Genomic DNA, 13,261 nt, shown 5'->3' on the forward strand with positions numbered 1-13,261 from the left:
AGGCCAAATGCTCCAAACTTCCGCATCTGTAACATTTAGGTTGAAATTTAGGTTTAGGTTTGTCTTTAGAGGAAGGAAAAACTTTCTTTCTTTCATTTGGAACACTCACTTTACCCATCACTTCAGAAGCATTGTGGTCCTGTTTAAGGACATTGGCACATCTACCAGAAATTTCTGCTTTGCGAACAATGGCGAGGACATCATCCAAAGGCGCATCGCCATTTATCCAAAGTCTGTCTTTTATAACAGGGTTGCTAGTATGCATGACTACTTGATCTCTTATCAAATCATCCTGTATGACACCAAACTTACAATCAAGTGCTAACCTTTTCGTATCAGATACATACTGATCCACTGTCTCATTCTTATTCTGCTCTCCTTGAAAAAAATGTATATCTCGTTATGCCAATACAAACTTTTGGTGTAAAGTAAGTGTCCAAGTGGAGCAGGGCTAAAGCATTTGCATTTAGATCACCTGGAAAACAAGGTTTAGTCATGTCATTAAATACTTTTAAACCAATAGGGCCTACAGAATGTAATAATAGCCTTTTCTTTTGAGCAGCAGACATTTTGCCATCCTCATCCAAGGCTTCAATGTAATTTTGGAAAGAAGCCTTCCATTCCAACCACTTTAAAGCAGGCTCTGCACCAGAAATCCAAAAGGGTTGAGGAGGGTTAATATTGAAGCTTTGGTGGCTCTATCAGGCACATGCATCAAACCTTTTTGCAATCGCAAACGGTGCGAATCGCAAAATTTGACCGTTTGCGATCGCAAAAGACGGTGTAGCAATGCATCAACTGTATATTTGCGAAAACACACGTTTTCGCAAATATAAAGAATCGCTAAACATTCTGCGATTCATATTGCGAATCGGTATTTGCGTCTCCCAAATAGCGAATCGCAAATAAAGAATCGCAAAATATATGCATGAAAAATCGCAAATTGCGATTTACCAGAAAATCGCAATTTTGCAAGAGCTAAATAAGAAGGATCACAACCTAGCGGCCGGCCCTGGTGGTTGTAGGCCCATGATTGTAACTGATTTACTGTTCAATAAAAATTTAAAAAAAAAAAAAAAAAAAAAAAAAGAAGGATCACAACCAGGTGGTAATCATGAGTGCAAATCAGATACAGCTGAAAATCAACTAAAACCTATTTAAACACACCCAGAATGAGTTAGCACATTTCACAATGGCAGGGATTTACCTGATGGCAAGGAGGATGAGGCTGCAGGCTGCTGAACACAGACGGAGGCGAATAAATGAGCGCATTTTCAGAGTCCGCATAACTTTGCTAGGAAAGCAAGAGGATGAGATATACGATAAGTATAGGCTCAATGCAGCAATGATCCATGATCTAATCAATGAATTGGATCCCTTTCTGCAACGACAGACACGTAGGACCAATGCTATCCCAACGTATGTGCAGGTCCTATGTTGCCTACACCTTCTGGCGTCAGGCAGTTTTCAGGGGGTCATTGCTGCAGCGGGAGATGTGTCACAAAGCGCACTTTCAAGAATATTCAAAGCATTCCTTGATGCCATGATGGCCGTGATCGGGTCACACATCAATTTCCCTACCACCGCGCTTGACCTTGCGAAAACTAAACAGGAGTTCTACCAGATAGCTCGCTTCCCACATGTTTTGGGTTGTATTGATTGCACCCACGTGGCAATATGTCCCCCTGCAGCACAGGAATATTTATATAGAAATAGGACATTTTACCATTCCCTCAATATTCAGGTTGTTTGCAATGCCAAAAACATAATAACTGACATAGTTGTGCAATTTTCCGGGAGTGCACATGATTCTTATATATTCAGGGAAAGTGGCATACACACCTGTCTTGTCAGGGGAGAATTTGGAGAGGGACATCTGCTTGGTAAATATGTGTAATTGTTTCTCACAGTCATTGTACGTATGTCAATGTCAAACTGCCACTGACCCTTTGCTTCCTTACATGTAGGTGACAGCGCATATGCCTTGCGTAATTACTTCATGACGCCTTACCTCAATCCCACATCTGCCAATCAACAGAGGTACAATGCAGCACATATTTCAACAAGGAACATCATAGAGCGCACATTTGGGCTGCTGAAGAGCCGATTCAGATGTCTCCATAAGACCGGTGGAGCACTTCAGTACAACCCTGAACAATGCTGCAAGATAGTAGCAGCATGTGCCATGCTGCACAATATTGCAACAAAGGGAGGAATGGAAATCGAGGTGTCTGACAGCGAATCAGAGGATGGGAACCAGCAAGTGCCACACCACCGTGCAGCACAGGGGACAAGCGCAGCAGAAGGGCGCAGGAGAAGATTGGACATCACACAAAATTATTTCTGAGGTGAGTAATGATGACACAGAAACTTTATATTGCAATCAAAGTAATCTTTAATTAAATAAGAATGACATGAGTGTTGAAGCACACTTTTAATGTGACCAATGTAATGGACGTAATTGTTTTGCAAAACAAAATTTACTTATAAGTCAGTAAAAGGTCAGATCACAACAATGGTTACGTCTAGGGTGACCAACTGGCATTGGTGCAAATTCAGGACGGTGAGTGTAAAAATTCAGGACAAAGGGTCAAAATTCAGGACACAAATTCAGGACAGGAGGTCAAAATTCAGGACAAAACTTCAGGACAATAGGTACATTTTACAGACACATCAGAGGAGGTGACGCAATAGTATATAAGTAAGCCCAGCCATATCCAAACATATTCAACCATTTGCAAACCTATCCATCATGTATCCTTCCATCTATCATTTCACTCATACATCCCTTTCACTCATCCCTCCATCCATTCACCCTTGCACTTATCAATTCATCAATCCATCCATCATTTCACTCATCCATCCACCCACTCACTCATCATCCACCTTTTCACTCATCCATCCTTTCACTAATCCATCCTTTCACTCATCCATCCACCCTTTTACCCATCTAGCTACCCTTCCATCAATACATCCAGCTATTTACCTTTTCTCTCAGCCATCCTTCCACTCACTCATCAATCCATCCATCCTCTCATTATCCAGCTATTCAATCTTTCATTCATCCATTCACCCTTTCACTAATTCATCCAGCCATCCACCCATCCCTTCACTTACTCACTCGCCCACCTTTTCATGTTAATTTTGAGCTGAGCCTTTTTGAGAAGAGGCCCATCAAGAGCTTCACCCTCGCTGCAGGAGCCATTCCAGGACTGGGACAGGATCCACCACAGGGAGGGGGGCAGGAGCCAATACCAGGGGGGGCAGGAGCCATCACAGGTGGGGGGGACAGGAGCCACCACATGGGGGGGCAGGAGCCATCACAGGGGGGGGCAGGAGCCATCACAGGTGGGGGGACAGGAGCCATCACAGGCGGGGGACAGGAGCCACCACATGGGGGGAGGAGCCACCACATGGGGGGGGGCAGGAGCCATCACTGGGGGAGGCAGGAGGGGGAACAGGATCCAATAGGGTGGCATGCAGTATTCTAGTATCATCTTGGTCTCTTCCAGGGTGGGGTAGGGTTCCTCACCCACTCCTGGCCAAGAAAACAAGAAGACAGGCTCTCTTTTCAAAATGTTAGTTTTGCCATCCCCCACTGTGATGTACAGTACTTAAAGGAGATACTTCAAGAGAACTGATTCAACTGATTTTCCTCCATACTTTGTTAATCAGTGTGGGTGCGTTTGTGCCATTTCTTTATTTTATTACATTATAGACTGCATGTTTGAAGAACCGAGGTTTGTTTACAATTTAGTGACAGTAATTAAGCTCTGTGAAGAGAACCACGTGTTGCCTCGGTGTAATCAGGGCCAGTTCTATGATGTTTAGGGCCCTGGGCAGAAAGGGAATGTGTGAGGCCCCTCTAAGTTGCAGAGACATGCCGCATTCAGGCTGTTTGCATCTGAATAGATGCTGCTGCTCCTGAAGCTGCAGCCCCTCCCTCTCAGTCACCTTCAAGCCCCTCTTAACAGCTCATCAAGGGCTGAAGGCGTGAGGGTTGCCATCCCGCTGTGCCTCTCCAATGCTGCTGGGTATCTGAGCTTTGGTACTGCATCGGAGTCTGTTACACCCGACCTCAACAGCATCGGAGTCAAGAAGGGAGGTGGGTGAAAGCTGTGCCGGCTTTAGGGTGGTGCGACCGGTGCCCAGTTAAAATTACAGATAAATGGCGTCCGTTAAAGAATCCTTCACGGACAGCGGACAGACGGACGAAATTACGGACTGTCCGTGAAATTTACGGACGGTTGGTCACCCTAGTTACGTCACCATAGTGGAATGTAATTCTACATGGCAGTCTAGCGCTTTCTTCCACGAACACCCAGACGCCTGTCAGAGCCAGCATAGTCATCCCTAATGTTGGAAGCGGAGGGGGTACTGCTGCGTGTGTTGCGTCTTCCTGCGGTGGCAACTGGCATTGCCAAACTACTTAGGCTTGAGGCACCCTCACTACCCTGTTCCGGCGTGGAAATGTTGGCCGCAATTGTGGAAGCATTAAGCAAATCTACTGCATTGGTCACCTGGTTCAGTGCTTTAGCCACATCCCCGCTCCAATGGCACATTTCTGTTTGCATGGTCACAGACCTACGTGCCAGCAGTGCAGTTGTCGTGGCCAGCCTATTGGTAGATTTTGCAAAATTTTGAGGTTCTGCATTAGTTCGCGATGGTGTCTTTTCTGGGATACATGTCCCTCCTGCATGACCTTGGTCAGTTGCTGCACAGTATCGGACAGTACTGCAATGTTGCTTGCCATCTTGCCAATTTGTAATTGCACTGTACGTGTGTTTTTGGTCTGCAGGCGCTGCATATGGAGCATCTGTCCCTCAAGACCTCCCCAGACCTCATTTGGTTGCTCCTCCTGCTGTGTTCTCAGTGCTCTTCTTCTTCTACGCCGGACTCTGACATTGCTTCTGTGGACCTGTGTTTGTGGTTTTGGGATGGAAGTGGCCTGACCATGGCTGGCACCTGGTGTTGCATCAGCCTCATTATCAGAATCCATGGTGACCAGTGATGGGACAGTTGCCCTGCGTGAGTTTGGGGCACGTGACGGATTTTTTTGCAACACGGGTGTGTCCATGTGTTCACCTGCGCTGGTGTCCTGCATGTCCTGGGAATCACTATCCTCAGCTTCTACACGTTGTGCATCTGTGAGGTGGAACAGTGCAAAATTGCATTAATTAATGTCTGTGATGTCATGTCACAGTAATATATTTTTTGCTTTGTTATTAAATTGATAATATATTACACTATTTAGAGTTGTTTATCTCAGATTTGTGTGTTTGTCATTGTAACTGCTTCACCTGACTACATCTCCCATAATGCACCTCCCTTTATGAATACCTTGTGTAGTGGATGTTCAAAGTGTGCACTTGGGCTGTACTGAGGTCATGTTCCACCTTTAAATTTTAGGACAATGGTAACATGCATTCATCTTACCTTCAGATGTGTTTGCTGCTCCTGACGTGTCAAGCTGGGTCACACCAACAACAGCTTCTGGCTGGATGGTGGATTTGACCAAGTCCTCCATGGGAGTGTTCCCAGTGTCTGTTGGTGTTCCCCCTCCTGTCGTCTTTGCCTCCTTGAGCCGGTCAGCAATGCGCACCTTAGCCCGACTGCGCAAGTCGTACCATCGTTTTTTCAGTTCTTCGATGGTGCAGTGTGTCACCCCAATGGCATTGACCCTGTTTTGGATCCGGAGCCAGATTTTTCTTTTCTCCTGCTCTGCCACTTTTAAGGATAATTTTCCAAACAACTTATCATGGCTGTGGACTACTCCCTCAATGAGGGTGTCAATTTCTTTTTCAGAAAACTTTATTTTCCGCCTCCTGCCTGTTTGGCTCTCCTCTGCTGTTTGTGAGGCTTCCATTTAGTTGAGATTCAAGGTGTTTCTAATGTCTCTGTCCCACTCCTGTTCAGTTCCCAGAGCCAGCTCCCTCCTCTCCCTGAGACTGTGCACTGAAAATGAGGCTGGAGCTGCTCACTTCCTGGTTCTGATGTCATCAAGATGCATCAAAATGCGACTTCGGTAATTGCGATTTCGCTAATAGCAAAATCGCTAATAGCGAGTTCGCAATTGCCGGAATCGCTATTATATTAGTGATTTTTTGCGATTCTTTATTTTATCGCTATTTTTTTTGGTGCATCGCGAATCTTTATTTGCGATTCCTTAAAAATCGCAAATAAGGACTCGCAATTTTTCCCTTTGATGCATGTGCCTGATAGTGTGTGGACTTAATCAGTGTCCGCACTTCACTGTAAAGGACTAGTTCACTGTACTTCACCACACTGAGGAACAAAAAAAAAAGAAAACAAGTAGAAAGTCTTACCCAGAATGAGCAAAAGTGTGAACAAAAGGTGAAGTAATTACGCCATGGAAATGCTGTAAAGCCTTTAAATACGCACACAGTAATTCTGGAAAAACAGCTGTTCCGAAATCTGCTCTACGATCTCCAATGAAATTGACACACTCCGACTAAGTTGACAACACCCAAAATGGCCGCTGCGTGGGGTCATGTAGTGTGACCTGCGTAATGTGCCGTGACGACAAGGAAACTTGAGAGTCAATAAGGGAACGTCACTGGAGCAACACAGAATGGCCGCAGGGAACAGAAGATGTCGGAGGTTCTGTAGAACGGAGGACACGCGTAGAGGATCTCGAGCGCAGAGAAGCGTGAGCAGGAGCGCACGAGCAGCAGCAGTTGGAGCAGCAAAGTAGGTAAAGTTGCATTAAAGTTAAAAATGCCAAATAAAGTTGAAAATATGCCGCGCAGCCACTTACTTGCTCCGTAGCACATCAGTACAAGGTCATAATCCACTTGCTCCGTAACACTTCAGTACAAGGTCATAATCCAGGAATGAAACGTTGAAAGCGATTCTTGTAGAAATCCATAAATTCCCGAAATCCTCGTAATGTGGGTTCTTGGTTCCTCATTAACTCGCCGCCAGTGTTACAAAGGACACTGGATCCATTTTAAGCAAAGATCCTTTAATTACATTGAGGAGCTGCAGGCAGCATGACCACAGCTTCTAGTCTTCTGCAGTAACTGACAATCTTGAAAGCAAACATTCCTAATAAACACAGGTCATTCTTAATGACATAGAACAGTTCCATGACAAAGATCACATCAGGTAAATTCTAATAAAGAATGAAAACACAACACATTCCCCTTTGCAAATGCAGGGGGAAATATTTTTTAAGGGCAGGCAGTGGTCCCAGGGACCACTACCTTCCTTTAAAAAATGAAACGAAAACATTTCATTTTTTTCTAAAATGCATCCTGTTTTCCTTTAACCTCTTCAGTGCCCATGACGAGATAGTCTCGTCATGGAGCACGGTTGCGCTGTGCCCATGACGAGACTATCTCGTCATGAACCCCACCCACTAGTGCAACGCCCGGCACAGGAGGGGGAAAGGGCGTGGCACTGAAGGGGTTAAGGAAAACGGGCTACATTTTTTTTTAAAAACTGCTTTATAGAAAAGCAGTCCCAGACGTGGAGGTCTGCTGAGCCCAGCAGGCCACTATCCCTGGGAGGGCCAGCTATTCCCAATGAGGTCGCAAATTGCGAGTGCCTCATTAATATTCATGAGGCTCGCATTTTGCTACCCCATTGGGAATCGCAATCAGTGTCTCTGACACTGTTGTACATTGTAAATTCCAACTCGCGATTTGCGAGTCGCAATTTACACTGGTCATACATCTGCCCCAAAGTCTCAGACGGCAGAAGCCAAATCTTACTAATGGCTTCCTGCTGAGATCTTAACAAAGGTGTCACAGGACTGTTTAGGGCATCATAGATACAGCATCAGTGACTCCTACTAAGTCCCCTAAACAGGTTGACCCTTCCATACGGGGAGCGACTCAACCCATTCAACCAGCTCTAATCCTGAAAAATCCAAGGGTCAAAAGCGTAAAAGTTCCAAAGATTCTCCACCCAGCAGCTGAATGTACTTTACAAATGCATAACCTGCTGGCCTTCGATTCAGAAGAAATTGTGCAACCAAGATCTTCGGTTTGAGTCCCACCTCCTGTGGTAACAGAGCCCGCGTATGAAAATATTTTGATAAAGATGTAAGGAGAAAATTGTGGGTTGAGTACCCCAGACCAGATTAACCCAACAAAGCTGCGAACACCTCAGAGATCGACCTGTGGGATCAGTCATTTATGAATGAGGATGGCTTCCATTGTCCAATGTTAATACACCTTCTGTCACCCCCACACATTTAAAAAGTGAGGGAAAGTCCATATCCTCATCTATTGCATAAATACGAGGTGATGTGTTATTAGGTGTAGAGGTACCACTTTCACAAACATAGGGCATATTCTGTAAGGCTATCGAAGGATGTTCTGGGTTATGTGAATGGAATAGATTTTATTTATAAAGTTTTATATAGCGCGAACAAGATCCCGAAGGATATCAGAGCACTTTACAAAAGGGTGGAAGGAAGATCATAAACCCAATCGACATCAAGTAAGAATACACAACATGAATAATCGCATGATTCACAGACAAATAACACAAAGGAGAGTAATACAATAAACAGGTAAATGTAAATTTGATACTTGTATAGCGCACTACTCACCCGCAAGGGTCTCAAGGCGCTTGTACAAATACCGCTGTGGAACCAATCCTGGCTTTCCCTGTGAGGCGTACACTCCTGGGCACCCCCACAGTGGAGGCCAGGCATCCTTAGCATTTTGGGGGCTGTTGTGGAGATTAAGCAAGCTATTGCCCAGAGTTGCAGAGTGGGACTCCATGATTCGAATAGGCACCGAGGCGAGAATTATCAGGTCCGTGGAATTTTTGAGCCCAAGACGTGCCAAGGCGGGGAATTGAACCCTGGTCCCAGGCTAGACCTCTGCATCAGCGTCTGCCGCTCTAATGATTGAGCCACACTTCTCCATATAGCGGGCTACGAAGGGAGCACACAATGTGATAAAGAAGAGAAGCATCACATGATAAAACAAAGGTTGTAGGATCAATGATTTTGGGCCAGTGAACCTAGCCCATATTAAGGCAGGAATTTGTCCATTAGGAATCTTTTGGCATCCAGTTTGAAAGCAGTTGTTGAGGAGATTCTGCATACTTCCGGTGGAAGAGAGTTCCATATCTTTGGGGCAGCGCTGGAGAAGGCTCGGTGACAAGTTCTCTTTTTGTTAAGGATGAGTGGTTTCAGGAGGAAAGTGTTAGCGCTTCTTGAAGCTCTCCCACCACAGGATAATTCAAGCTTGATGAGGGGAAGAAGACAATCTTGGCTCTGGAATACTGTCTATGGACCAGAGGCAGAATCCTATAGACTGAGGGCTTTGAATGCACTGGAGCACCCACGAAGGCAACCCGGTGTATCCAACTGGACCGATAATCTTCCGTGGTCAGCGGGCACTTGGCCCTTTTTGGGGTAAAGGGTTTTCTCATAAACTCCTCTATTGATGCAGCTAGCTTGAACCTCGGTGAAGATTCGTGATTGTTCACATTACTATTAATTGAGTAAAGCATTGGACTGCCTCTTGAGTGTTCCCTCGACTTCTCCTTACTGAGGGCTCTTTCTTCATGATTTATTTTCCTGCTCGTGTTTTCTTTCACAGTCTTGTCCACTGTGCCCCTGCCCCCCTTCCTGAGTTTGGGCATATGAAGCAGGATACAGGCAGTGGATGAGAGAGTCACAAAGACGCTTACCTCCTCCCTCCTGCCAATATGCTGCCACCGCCTCCACCCTCTATATATTCCGGGTGAATCAATGTCAATTCCTTTTTTTCTCCCTGGGTGGGCAGACACAGGTGGGGTGGGCTGATTAGCACAGCAGGTCCCCTACAAAGCACAACCATGAACCTAAAACTAGTCATAATAAAACACAGACAAAGCCGGTAAATGTCGTTAATCCTGCGAAAGCATTGGTCGGTGATAGCACGGTATTCTCCGGGTTAAAAAGGCCCAGGAGCCTCGAGCAACCTTATGGCAGCCTCAGATGCCTCTGGCCTATACCAGCATCCGTCCGCACAATCCACACATGGCCACATAATCCATGCAAACGGCCTGACTCTCTGGGTCACCGGCGGGTCTCCGTAGACCGCGGCCTGCGGTTTGTTGACTGTTTCCCGGCGTCCGGCAGCGTGACGAGTGAAGATCGGCTGGGAGGGCAGCTTGCTGCCAGCAAGCAGGCAGGGGGGAGGACAGGCGCGTGTGGGCACGAGCATGGCAGATACTACGGGTGCTTCCGTGGAGAGTCTCGGCCAGCAACAGTTGGAGGGGGGAAGTGAACCCCCCCCCCTGGATTTGGATAATCCGAAATTTGGAGATCCCAGCTCCTCTAGAATTCAGAGGATTTCCTATTACCACCAAAGTGCAAATCGGGTGCTAAGTGAATCAACAGGGGCACGCAAGGTGTTGAAATACGGAGTAGAGGTCCGCATCACCTGGGTTCAGATACAGCAAGTTAGCCAACAGGCCTCCGTGATTAGATCCCATTTCTTACAAAATATGCCTCTATTGTATGTTGTAACTAGCGACAAAAAGAATTCATGTCTCAAAATCGAAGCATGTGTAGGTGCATGCAGATGATGCAGTTAAACGGGCATCGAACCAGAACAGAGCAGTTGTGTGTGCATCTCCGGAGATGCTGCAGTGATGTGGAATTAGTACCCTCCTGCCGCTGCAGGCTCGGTATTATTTCTGGCTCTCCACCTAACCCTTCATCGACTTGGACCTCTTGAGGTCCTCGTTAAAATGTAAACTGAGCTCGCAGCTGATACCCTGGTGGTAATCACGAAGTGCATCGGTGCCAGTGTCGAGGCATAGAGGCCGGCTGCATCAGAGCACAAGGTGCTCTGAGAGTATTAAACCTCCATGCAATGACCCTGCCTCGACAGTACATAAAACTAACTTCATAAAATGTGCAGATGCTTTAATTCGTGGCAGGAGCGCCATCCTTTTGACCGTGAAATTGTGCTCATTTGTAATTTCCGTCCCTCTACAGAGCAAAACCATAAAACCATAAAAAAGCGAGAACGCCACATATTATGTGTGCATGAACAATCTTATGCCGGTGTTTGTTGTTCTTGACTTCCATCCATTTGAGTATTCAGGCCTTTTGGTATTGTTGCATAATTATCATTTTTATGAATGACCTCGTGCTAAATGCGCTTGTGAGGCCCTTTAAGTTCCCCGAAACCTGGTGATGACGCCGTTTTCAGGAGTAATGACCAGGCACGCTGCAAGGCGAGCCCAGTGACGCTGTCGCGGACTGCGTGCCTCGAGGGATCAGAGTTCACGCAGTTCCGAACTCGGACTCGCAGACGGAGGCCTCATTAAGGGGCTGTCGATACCAGTTCTTCGTTTTCGGAGGTCGGACGCCCCGATGGATGGACTCGGTGTCAGTGATGGATGCTGGTGCACTCCGGGCACGGGAGCACACTGCACCCGGCCGAACGACGCCATATTGATCGTGCCGCCGTCTTCTCCAGTCGCCTCCTTGTTAAGCGATGATTTTATGATCCAGGTCAGGAACTCGAGAATGAACAAGTTAATTCCCCTCTGACTCCGGGGTCGTAAATTCTCGGGAGGTAAATTAGCAGTAGGCAAGACCCGGGTTGGCAGCCAGAAATGGATTTCAACTTTGAACTTGAGCGCTTCTCAAAGTGCTGGTGGCAAGGGTGGGTAGAGCTCTGTCTCCAGAGGCCAGTCACTCCGCTGAGAGTTGTAGCATGGTTGAAACATCCAGCAGAAATGGACTGGCCATACTGAATCTGGTGATTTCCGGACAAGAAGATGGCTGTGAAATGCTGGTAGGACTGGGGAAACGCCAGTCCACGTATGTGGAGGCTTAACTCAATGACCCTCTCTACCTGTCCACAAATATATCAATGACTCGAACCCTCCTGGATGACAAATTGTATACATAGCAGCAGTGTCTATTTTGTTCACTGGCTAAGAATGCTGCAGCTTGGAAAGTGATAAATACACCAAGAAATAAGCAGATAAACCACTGCTAACTGCTTATGACACAGCAAAAAACATGCCATAGCTTTGCTCAGATGAGGTGTACTCCGGCCACTGGCCTGACGTGACTGACTCTTTGCCAGCCCTATGATGCCTTTTTTTGGAACACGAACTGAGGTACAAAGGTAGTTGTGCGCCACAATTCACGTAATGTGAATGAATGCAGAGGAGTCGGCCCAGAGCCGAGGATTGTCCGCTCTTCACACAAACTTCATGAAGTCGTGGATATCACCAATGCGAGGGTTGGCTAAGCTGAGTAGGGTGGTGTACCCAGAAGCGGCCTCTGATGGGAGTCGGATAAAGAAAGAAATCTGGGCATAAATGTAGAAGGACTCCAGAGAAGCAGCTGACATACAATACTGGAAATTTGGTGACCGGACTGGAAAATTCATTGAGGTTCACACTCTCACAGATGGGACATAGAGGTTTCTCAAAGATGGTTTTCCTCCCCAGGAGTCTTAATGTTTTGGAAAATTCAGTGTCCTTACTGTGAAAGATGGATTTAGAAGTGCTCGATAGATTATTCTTATCACTCTTCTGGGACAGCATAAGAAGTAGGGTGAAATTAGAGACACCCACACCTGGCAAACAGGAAGTCTCAAACTTCCACATCTGGAATTATATCACATTGAGACCCAACTGCATCATTCAAGGAGATGGATTGCAGAGTGAGTGAAAAATCACTAGAAGGGGTGCATGGATGTGAACTACTACTGTTGCAAATGACGGGAAGCAGTCCCTGCCTCATTAGAAAAGTGAAAGCCTTCGTGGAAAAGAGCTCTGAAAAATGTAATTGACAGACCACCATATGTCTCAGTGATATGGACTCTGAAGCCATTTAGGATATTAGCAGAAACATGCCAATGAACTTGTGGAAGAAAGGGGGCAGTGAAGTGCTCAGAGATCTTTACGTGGACAGCAGCACAAGTGCAGAAGCACAATAAACATTTGAGATGGGAGCAGGGCAATTTTTACAGAATGTTAAGTTAGAGAGAATGGCGAGGGAAGACTGGGCGAGCCTCCTGGAAACATGAGGTGAGAAGATCAATGGTTGTAATGGTAGAATTGGGTCAGTGAAAACTTGTTTCTCACCTCTACAAAGCACTGAGAACTGCTAGGCTTAGAGTGGACGTAAAAGTAAGGCGTCAATGGGACACCACTGACTTCCACAAACCCTTAACTGGTGCAAAGTAGGAAAAGACTTGTCTGCTTGTAAAAAATCTCAAGCAATGCTAGATGCAAAAGAGTGCAATTCAATATACTACAT

The sequence above is a fragment of the Triturus cristatus genome, chromosome 7, assembly GCF_964204655.1.
Source record: "Triturus cristatus chromosome 7, aTriCri1.1, whole genome shotgun sequence".
Taxonomy (NCBI): Eukaryota; Metazoa; Chordata; class Amphibia; order Caudata; family Salamandridae; genus Triturus; species Triturus cristatus.